At 49.3% G+C, this 10,753-nt stretch overlaps 1 pseudogene; it reads right to left on the bottom strand.

Moving 5' to 3' along the window:
• LOC100525756 lies at positions 3,352-4,003 on the bottom strand (annotated as a pseudogene).

Raw genomic sequence — 10,753 nt, forward strand, 5'->3', positions numbered from 1 at the left:
AGCCGAATTGGGATGAGCGACCTCTGTCGCTGGCTCCTGCGAGTGGCCTGAGGATGGATCTGCCAGCACTCACCTGAGGGCTCCTTCTTCACGACCTCACATCTGGCCTCTGTCTATCTCCTTTTTCGGGGTACAGTGACAGGTCCTCGTGATCCTCCAGCTTAGCCCTCTACTTTCATTTTAGCAACACTATCCCCTAGTCTCCTCCTCTGTAGCCTTGTTTCTTGCCTCCAGCAAACCTGGATAGAGAAAGACCTACTCTGTGCCTATCACTGTTTCCAGCCTGGAGAGACAAGGATGAACAAGAGGGATGCCATTCATGCCTCTTTGGAGCTTGAGGTCTGGGATGGAATAAATGGGAGATATTGTGGGTGTTGGTACCCAAGTGCAGGGTGCCGAGGGAATGAGTAAAGGGGATGCCACCCAGGTAGGGGGGCTAGGATGCTTCCTGGAGGAAAGGACACTTCATTGGAGACATAAAGGGAGAGTTGGCATAAGCCAGGAGAGGGACAGCGGAAGAATGCTCCAGACAGCGCCAGGAAAGGCTGAGGCAACAAGGAAAAAACTCCTATTATTGAAGAACAGAAGCCCCAAATAGAAAGCTGGAAGAGGGAGGCAGGCCTGGGTGGACAGGCAGAGGCTGGCTTAGCAAGGGTGGGAAGCAGCGGCGGCTCCCTGCCTCGTGCAGGTTCTCCCTCACCCTGGGCTTCTAACCTGACCTCCCCCTGCCTGAAAAGTCTCCTTTCTAGCTAGCACCCTCCTCCAGGCTTTCCAGGTGAGTCATTTGCCCTCACAGGCATCATCCCACACCATCCTTGCCTGTTTCCTGTGAGCAAGCCAAAGGCGGGATTGTGCTGGAAAGGCCTGGCAGAGTAAATGCTGACAATCTGGGGCTGAATGAACCAGGGGACCAGGCCCGTGTCCTCGAGGGATGCCCACGGGCTGGCCTGGCCCCACCAGTGAGCCCACCAGCCTCCCAGGTGAGACGGTCTGGGGTCAGCTGAAGAGGGTCCACAAGAAGGGGAAAGAGAACACAGGGGCAGAGACGGCCAGAGCAGTGAGAGATGGAGAGAAAAGGGAAAGGAAAGAAGAGATTTGTCAGGCTCTGGGAAAGGGAATGCACATGCAGTTTGTACAACTGGAAAAGATCTCAGCAAATTGCCTTCCAGACAAAAGAATACGGGAGAGAAGCAGGGTGCAAGAGAATCACAGGCCACGTCAATGTGAAGAGGCTGCCACCGAGGCTGAGTGATGGTGGCGACTTGGGTCTCAGCCTATCAGATAAGGGTGCAATTCTGAGTCCTCGGAGCAAATCAGAATGGTCAGTCCCTGCTGCAAGACTGTGGTTTGCTTTTATGGCTTTAATTCAATTGAATTAACCGTAATAACCAGGGCTTCTGTTTGCCTCTCTCTCCAATTCAAAAGGGGCTATTTTAGCTGTTGGGCACGAGGCTGCTGAGCTGAAAATCAGAGCTGTGTGCATTCGCTCTCAGTTTTCGCTTGTACTGGAAGGGCAGGCTGATCTTGTAAGAGCTGGATTACAGCAACAGGAATGGAAATGAGTTACACATGGCAGCCAATGTAATGGCTAATTCTGTCGCTTCTCTGCATCTGTGAGCCCCACGGCACTGGCCAGCATGCTAGGTAAAGTGCAGCATTTGGATGCTGGTGCCCCAGCTTTCTTTGTTTACTAGCTGTGAGATCCTGAGAAAAACCCTACAGAGGGGCCTGTAATCCATAAAGCAGGAAGGATGGCTGCATCTACTTCTCAGGGTTGTTTGGGGATTTGATGTTACACATACAGCACAAGCCATGGTGTATTCAGCAAGTGCTTTGTAAGTGCTACCAGTGACGCACATTTGTGAAAAGTCCACAAAATCCCTCTTGTTCTCAGAGGGGTGAAAACAAGAGACCTTTGCTGGTACGGTAAAGGCCCTGTCTCCCCTCCTCCCCACCTCGTGTTGGTGCTTTTACTCTGAATTCCCAAATAAGTTCTCTTTGCTCCAGGATTAGAAGGGACCTGGCAGAAGTTCCTGCTGTGGTACAGCAGGTTCAAGACCCAGCATTGTCTTTACTGTGGTATAGGTTGGATCCCTAGCCCGGGGACTTCCACATGCCGGCCTATGCCACAGCAATGCCAGATCCAAGCCACATCTGTGACCTACACCACAGCTCACGGCAATGCCAGATCCTTAACCCACTGAGCAAGCCCAGGGCTCAAATCTGCATCCTCACAGAGACATTAGGTCCTAACCTGCTGAGCCATAATGGGAACTCTGATTTTTTTTCCTTGTGATAAGATCTCTTAAGATCTACTCTTCTAGCAACTTTCAAATATAAACTACAACGTTATTACCTGCAGTGCAATCCATCCCTAGGACTTATTCATTTTGTAACTGGAAGTTTGTACCTTTTGACTCCCTGGACTCCTTGGTTTCACACCCTTCAGTAAAATCAACCTGCTTTGAACCTCACCGAGGTCCATCCTCAAGCCATCTCCACATCTGACATGTAAAAGCTCTGAGCACTGCAAGTTATTTCATATCTCATGACTCGCATGGGACTTTAGAACCAGCATTTGCCCACTTAAAGAGTGTTGATGAGCTGCTGCAGAATTGTTAACGTGTTTGCTTATAGGATGCTACTCAGGACTCCCAGACCTCCATCAGGGCCATTATATAATTCAAGGAATGCCCCTGAACTACTCCTCTAAAACTGGAAAATTCTGAATCACCTCTCTTGGACCCCCAGGTTTCAGAAAGGGCCTGCACATCCCTAACAACGACGGCCAGCCTTTCCAGAGCATCCCCAGGCATCGCACCTTGGAGCCCCCATATGGCCCTGTGGGTGGTTCTGCTGGCCTCCCTGTTTGGCAGTGGCTGATACACAGAAAGATTAAGACACTGAGTTGAGTCTGCACCTTTGATAAGCGTAGAGTCAGGACTGGAGGAGGCAGCCTGGTGCGGGGCCTCTGTTCTTCGCCACCTCTCTTTGCTGCCTCACCCTCATGGAGATGTGAATTCCCTGTTTAAACTGGAGAAAAAACAGTATTTTGTGATGGTTCAGAACACAGACTCTGGAGGCAGAATGCCCAAGTTCAAATCCCAGCCCCATCACTTAAGAGCTGTGTGACTTTGGGCAAGTTACTTGGCTTCTCTGTGCTTCAGTTTTCTCATCTGTGAAATGGGAGGAACAATAGTACCTATTTATTTCTTTGGGTTGCTGTGTAGGTAAGTGAAGTCCCACCTGGCCCATGTTAGGATTAACTCCTTTTTTTTTTTTTTTTTTTTGTCTTTTCCTGCCACATTTATTAGGAAAACAAAACATTCTATGTACAGGACATATCTGTGAATCTGTGCCAGGGGTGAGGGGTTCACTGGAACCTACAGGAGGCCCACGGCTGGAGGAAGTGCTCTCATCCACATGGTGCCTGCAGAAGGGCCAGGGTCAGGGCAGGACCTGGCCAAGCAGGACCCCTTCCCGTCCAACACTCGATTCCTTCTTGCTTGTCTTTGATGGCCACCCGCAATCGCTCTTCCAGCAGGGAGAGCTTGCTGATGAGGTCTGTGATGACATTGAGGAGGGCCTCCTGGGGGGTGTAGTCCGGTGTGGTCTGCACTGGGACAATGATCTTGTGCTCCCAGGGGTGGGGGACTTGGCAGCCAGCAAAAAGCACCTGGGGGTCCTTCAACAGCTGCGATTTAATAACATTTCCTAGCGTGTGGTCTTCCTTGTCGATGGTGAACAAACAGGCATTGGGTGCCTTGGTGTCCTTGTGGATGGTGATCTTTTCGTCTTTGAAAAGTAAGAATGACTCAAAAGCAGGAAGGGCGTGCATCCAAGCACCGCAGCCACCTCCAGAGGTGCCGCTGCCGCCACCACCACCACCTCAGAAACCTATAACCCCAGGATTAACTCATTATTTCATCTCTCCTGCATGCAGCTAATGCAGCACTAAAGAATCTCACTCTGGAGTTCCTGTCGTGGTGCAGTGGTTACCGAATCCGACTAGGAACCATGAGGTTGTGGGTTCGATCCCTGGCCTTGCTCAGTGGGTTAACGATCCGGCATTGCTGTGAGATGTGGTGTGGGTGGCAGATTCGGCTCGGATCTGGTGTTGCTATGGCTGTGGTGTAGGCTGGTGGCTACAGTTCTGATTGGACCTCTAGCCTGGGAACCTCCATATGCCATAGGCGTGGCCCTAGAAAAGATAAAAAGACAAAAAAAAAAAATCTCACTCTGTGTTAGTTGAATAGATTAAGCTCTAGGGGCAAGTCATGATCCCTTTTACAACAGGGGTTAGTGTCATCCTTGTCCAGTAGTGTCTCCCATGGGTTCCGAAGGGTGGCTGTGAATCAAGGGCTTCCAACTTCATAGCACAATAAAATGGAAAGATAGGAAATCACACTTGTTGGCCCTCTTACCACATTCTCAATTCCAAAGAAATTCATTTTACCTTATCACATTCTTACCAGAATGTTTGTGTATTTTAGTTCTAGAGGGGTATCTCTGGGAGGGGGAAAGAGTTAAACTTTTATAGTTAATACTTTAAACCACTTCTAAATACAGGCCTGTTTGGAGAAAAGGTAAAAGAGCATGCAGATGTCTCACTCTGCAAAAGAACCACAGGAAACCTCCTTTGGCAATGTTTTCCCAGGCACTTTAGAGAGATGAAGGTCAAGGTGCAGAAGTGCCACCTTCAGCCTGTTCAGGGGCATGGTGCCCCTGGCATCTCCCCTGATCAGCCTGGTCCCTGCCCCTGGAGCTTCTCTTTCCTGAGCCTTCTAGAGGCTTCATCCTGGGCGCTACATGGGGGCTCTGCAGCTTCCACATCACAGGCAGTTCAGACTCAGTGGAAAGTTTTGAGGGTCACCTATTCTTACATATGCTGGGGGAAAAACCCTTGAAAATGACAGGAAAGGCCATCCTTTCTCAGTACACAGAAATTATATTATGACTCCTGGAAATTGCAACAAGAAAACAGAACAAAGAAAAAAAACATCAACATTTCATTCTGTCTTGAAAATTCAAGTACGGAGGGATGATATATTCTGGCAGCTTTGTGTTTCTCCTGGGGCTGACTCTGACTAGATCTGCAGTTCTCAAGGACTTTCTGGATGGCCATGGCAGCCACTGGCATTGGGGGTCGGTGTGGCCAGGGCTCTTGCATCCTGTGGTGGTGGGGATGTGACACACAAGCAGAGGGGCGTGTGCTGTGGTTGTGCCCGTGGGCAGGCAGCCTACCGGCCTGCGCTCTAGAACAGCTGCCAGTTCACCCCCTACTTGTGGGGCTTCGGGCAAAGAACTGATTCTCTCTGCCTCAGTTCCTTGGCTGTAAATGGTGAGAATACTGGCCTCCCAGTCACAGGGTTGCTGTGAGCATTAAATGAGTGAGGACGGGCAATGTGTTTAATGCCTTGGACATAACAGCTAATCACTGTGTTGTTTATTATTGCTGAGTTCCAGTCCCAGTTGTGCAACCAACCTCTTTTAGTCTTCATTTCCTTCTTATAAAATAAAGTAAAAATACTTACCTTGGGGCCATTAAAGTTTAAATGAAATAGTGTACAAAGTGGTGTTTATTGAATTGGATTTGATAAATGGCAGCTTTCCCAGGAAGGACTTTTTTTTTTTTTCCTTGAGTCCTCTGCACTTTCTTAGATTCTCCATGACATCTTTACAAACGCAAATCCGGTAACTCTCCCCAGCTTCCCTGAGGAGACAAGGTGTGATCTCGGTTCAGAATGGCACGAATTGAAGTGGCAGTGAGGAAGGAGGGCAGCCCTCCAGCTGAATAGAAATGGAAACGCCCTGGAAGGAAACACTGAGAAAGTTGCATGCGATGCTAGGCACTGTTCTAAGAACACACTAATTTATTTCAAACTCAGAAACCCTTTGAGCTAGAACTATTATAATTTCTATTTGCAACTGTGATCCTTGAACAGAAGCAGGGTTCAGACCTCCAAGCATTTGGCTGTGGTGTATGTGTGTCCAGAGCCCACAGCCCTGGCCTTGAAGAGGTGCTCTCGGAGGAGAGAGGAGAGGTTGGTTAGAGTGCTGTGAACACCAGGCTCACCTTTGATTTAAAACAATTTCTTTAAGGAAACGCTAGTCCAGTTATTCTTTGTCACCAAAGCAGCTGCAATCTCTTGTCCTGCATGTCTTCATAATCGTTTCTCCCACTTCCTCTCTCCCCTTCCCCTGGCCGCCTCATGGACACGGATGCAGACAAAGGAGGCCAGAAAACTCCAGTGACTGCACACAGTGTCCTTCTCTGGGTCACTCGATCACAAGGTCAGCACAACAAACACCCCCCTGCAAGGACTGTCCCTGGGAAGTGGGGGGAGGAGAGGCGAGCAGGGCCGTGTATCTGTCTCCTACGGAGGCCAGCCTGGGGAGGCTGCTGATTAGAGGCGGAGCATTCTGGGGAGGGCAGGGGTGAGGCGGAGGAGGAGATGGGAGCTCAGCGGAACACCGCATTTGGGCATTTTGGAAGAGTCCCCAGGAGGCTGTAACTGGAATGTGCTTTGGCACCTCCAATGGCTAATGATCACTGCACACCTTGTTACCTTATTTCGGTAAGAACTAGTATGTGAATCGATCACCCTAACACGCATTATTTTTCAAGCCACGAATGTTAGAAATACAATCCTGATTGTTAATGCTACTGTTTGAGGGGAGGTGGGGAAAGATTAGCCAGCCTCTGAATCACCCACATGTAGTACATTCCATGGTGTAACTGGAAGATCTTATGTTCGTTTTCCCAACCAGAGATAACTTCAAGCATCATCATTTGTGTAACACCTAGTTTATAAATTATCTTACATACTTTACTAGGCTATTAAAAAATTCTGTTTCAGATTAAAAACCCTCTCAAAATAAAATCTAAATATCTTTCTTCCTGGGCACATCTTTCACAGGAAGAGTGGAGCTTTCTTTTCTCCCTTTATTGAAAGATTATATGGCTCTCAGGAAAAGAAAGCCACTGATGTTAGGTGGCTAAGGGCAAAGATTTAGGTTGAAGAAAAACTTGGGAAGATCTGCCTACTTGGGAAATGAAGAGAGTTTTATTTCTTAGAGGATTTATGGATTTACGTTTCCTCCAAAAGACAAATGACCCAGGAACACTTTTTTTTTCTCCCCAGCACTAACTCTAATCAATTACCTTTGTTACTAAAGAAATAAATAAACTCGAAAGAGTTAACAGAGTTAAAATGCACCGGATTCTAGTGTTTGGGGTTATCTGAAACTTTTTGTTGGGGGCGGGTAGGGGGCGTCCATTCTAGAGCTGAGCTTTAGCGGATCCCCTGTTATGGAGTTATTTTTCCTTTTGCCAGGAGTCTTGATCCACATGAGACAACTCACACAGGCTTAGAAGAATCACAGCATGTCAGGGCTGGAGGGCCCTTGAAAACGTCCCAGGCTAATGCCCCGCTTTACAGTTGGGACTTGGAAGGGCAGAGAGTGGGAACGAACGACTCTACTCTCCTGGAATTACCCAGCGGGGGCTGCCCAGGGTTCTGGGGTCGAATCCAACCCGGGGCTCACACAGCCCTTCTCTGCTCCCGACCCTCTCAGTCTTTGGCGACAGAACCCCTTTCTGCTCCGTCTGCACTCCAGCGCCCCCCCTCCATCAAACCAGGGGTGCGGACGTGTGAAACATTTCCACACTGGACCGGCTCGCGTTCAGGCTACTCCGCGTCGGGCTCGGCGAGCGCGGCGGGGCGACGCCGGCCGGGGCGGCCCGGCTCCGGCGGGGCGGCCCCGGCCGCGGCGCGCCAGGCTCTCGGGGGTCAAGTCCAGGTTGCGGCGCAGGAAGGCGGCGGGGGAGGGGCGGCCCGGCCGCGCCCCCACCTCCTCTCCCCTGCGCCGTGAGCGGAATGTTGGGACCGTTCCACCGGCGTGGTATGTCTGCATAAACATCATTAGCCTCCCGAGGCGGCACGTTGTGCATTTTCAATTTCGCCCTACGAACTGCGGCCTCCCAGAGTTGGAGAAGAGGCTGGAGACCTCGCCTCTCCGCTTTTCTGTTGCATCCCCGGCGCCCGCTTCCGGGACACCAAAGAGAGGGGAGCGCCCAAGCGTGAGGTCCCGGCTGGATTCTTAACGCACCTCATTTGTGATATTATCGTTGGCTCCGGAGGAAATCTTTTCTACTCACCTGAAACTGACAAAACGTAGCTTCAAATTAGGGTTTACTTTTTAATCTCCTGAGGGGCGAGCAGGGAGCAGAATCATCTGGCCCCTCTGTCTTTGGCAGCACAAGCCCTGGCAAGTGGCAAAGGCTGGACCTCAGTCCCAGGCCGCCCGGAGGTCGGCGCGCTCCGCCCTACTCCTTTACTGGCCTCCACGTGTCCACCCTCACCTGTGTCCCTGCCATCGTCCCTCAGGCCAGCCCACTCCCTCCTCCTCCCTGCCTCGCTGATTTCTCAGAGCACAGGCCGAATTCAGAACCTCCTTTCAAATCCACTACCTAAAAAATATCTACCTCAGCATCCTTAAATCCTCTGCTTTTCCCTCTTTGATGGGAAGCGCATCATCCTGCCGCTTAGGGTAAGAAACCTCAGAGCGGAGGAGACTTCCTTCGGGGTTCGTATTTTAAGGCAGATCATACATGATGGAGATGATAAAATCCCCATGGCAGTTTTGACTTTAAACATGAGGCGAGTTAACAAGGAAAGCAGCAATAAATTCAGCCCAGGGCATGACCCAGCACTAAATTGTCTCTTACAGTGTCCAGATTTCTAGCTAAGTTGTCAACCTGACATCCCCTTTCCCTGCTCAGCCTCTTCAATTCTCCTTTCAGGTTGTGCTGTTGTTTTGTTGGTTCGCTTTTGTGTCACTGCCAAGTTATCTCTGCCGTCATTTTCCCCACCTCCACCTCATTTTCGGACTCTGTTTTCCAAGTTCCTTAAGCATGACCAGGGTAATACACCCACAGCCTCCCTACTCAATCTCTCAAGTTGCTTCCCTGGTAGACGTTTTGAAACAAGCTCATGTCAGAACGTTTTGTTCAGTCTCTCCACATATAAGCGGGTGAAAGATGGAAGGACTTGGTATTTGCTGGAAGTGAAAACACGGGAGCTGCTGGCACTGACACCAGAATGTTCTTCTTGTTCTTTGCACAAGGTGATCGTGTATCCTTCACATTCTGGGTAAAAACAGCCAATGAGAACAGGTTGCCCCCAACTGGAGCCCCACAGTACGGGGAGGGTTAACCCAGAAGCCCTTAATGTGCCTGAGTAAATAGTCTGGGGAAGGATTAGACCATGTTAAACTAATAGGCTGATAATACTGATAAAGTTTTCCCAAAGATTCTTTCCACTTTATGATTAACAGTTACTTTTCTTCAAAGACAATTGGGTAAATGGTGTTGGTTTTAGGGCTTGGATCCCTCCATTCAGATAGCTACACAACAAGCCTGCAGTACCCATGGTATTATCTTTCCTGCTCCTGTTAGAAGGAAACCACGATATCATGACACACACATCACGCAGTATTTTCCTCTTGATGTTCTACGAGTCAAAATCAGGGAGATCAAAAGCCGTCAGCACACTGAATAAGCTTCTTAGAATAAAGTGTCCACAAGGCAGACAACTCCAGCTGCCCACTGGACAGTGTAAGAAGGGACGGGCAAAGGAGGATTTTCCTCAGCACATGAAAATCGCTCAGAGCCCATCTCTACTGGTGGTGTCAATTGTCCTCTGCTTCTTGCTCAGCCATGATAATAAATAACAATAATAATCATATTAAAACTGCTAATTCTTACTGGACATGTATGATAGGCCAGGCCCTATGCTGAAGGCCTGCTTACATGATCTCATTTAATCCTCACAACACGTCAGTGAGCTGGGTCCCTGTTATCCCCAATTTTATAGATGAAGAAATGAAGTCAGAAAGCGGTTATGTCCCTTGCCCAGGGCCACACAGCAAAGAAACAGAAATGAATTTAGAGCAGCACTTTGAACTCCTACACTCTCCTGCCTCTCGTATGTCTTCATACGGAAAAGTCAGTGGCAAAACCAATCAAGACATTTCATAAGATCTATTAAATAATTTGGAGAAAAGCTACTAGGAAGGGGATATTTGGTATGAACTCGGCACCCCAGCCTCAAAATGGCCCCTCATTTAGATAGGTTACATCACCTCCAATTTGAGGAAGGGACAAAGAAACTCAAAGAAGGGGAGTAATTTTGTTAAGGTCTGGGCTTTTCCTCTGCACACCAGCTTATGCCCATGTGTGGGTACATACGTGCGTGTGTGTAGGAAGGAGGGAAACAGACAAGTCCACTTAGGATGAGTAGCAAGAAATGAAGTCTTTTGTTTACTTTTTAAATATTTATTTATTTATTTATTTAGTCTTTTTGCCTTTTCTAGGGCCGCTCCCGCGGCATATGGAGGTTCCCAGGCTAGGGGTCGAATTGGAGCTGTAGCCCCCAGCCTACGTCACAGCCACAGCAATGCGGGATCCAAGCCGCATCTGCAACCTACACCACAGCTCATGACACCGGATCCTTAACCCACTGAGCGAGGCCAGGGATCTAACCCTCAACTTCATGGTTCCCAGTTGTTAACCACTGAGCCATGATGGGAACTCCACGTCTTTTCTTTAATAACCTGTCATCCTCCTTAAACTCATATCAAGTGACTGCAGCTGCTGGGGTGTCCCTGAAAAAGGAGAGATGGGGTGGGTGGGAATGACTGTGGTGAGCCTCAGGGGTCAGGGGCTCTGGGGACTGTCCCTGAGGACAGA

Source organism: Sus scrofa, chromosome 6 (genome assembly GCF_000003025.6).
Source record: "Sus scrofa isolate TJ Tabasco breed Duroc chromosome 6, Sscrofa11.1, whole genome shotgun sequence".
In the NCBI taxonomy this organism is placed as follows: Eukaryota; Metazoa; Chordata; class Mammalia; order Artiodactyla; family Suidae; genus Sus; species Sus scrofa.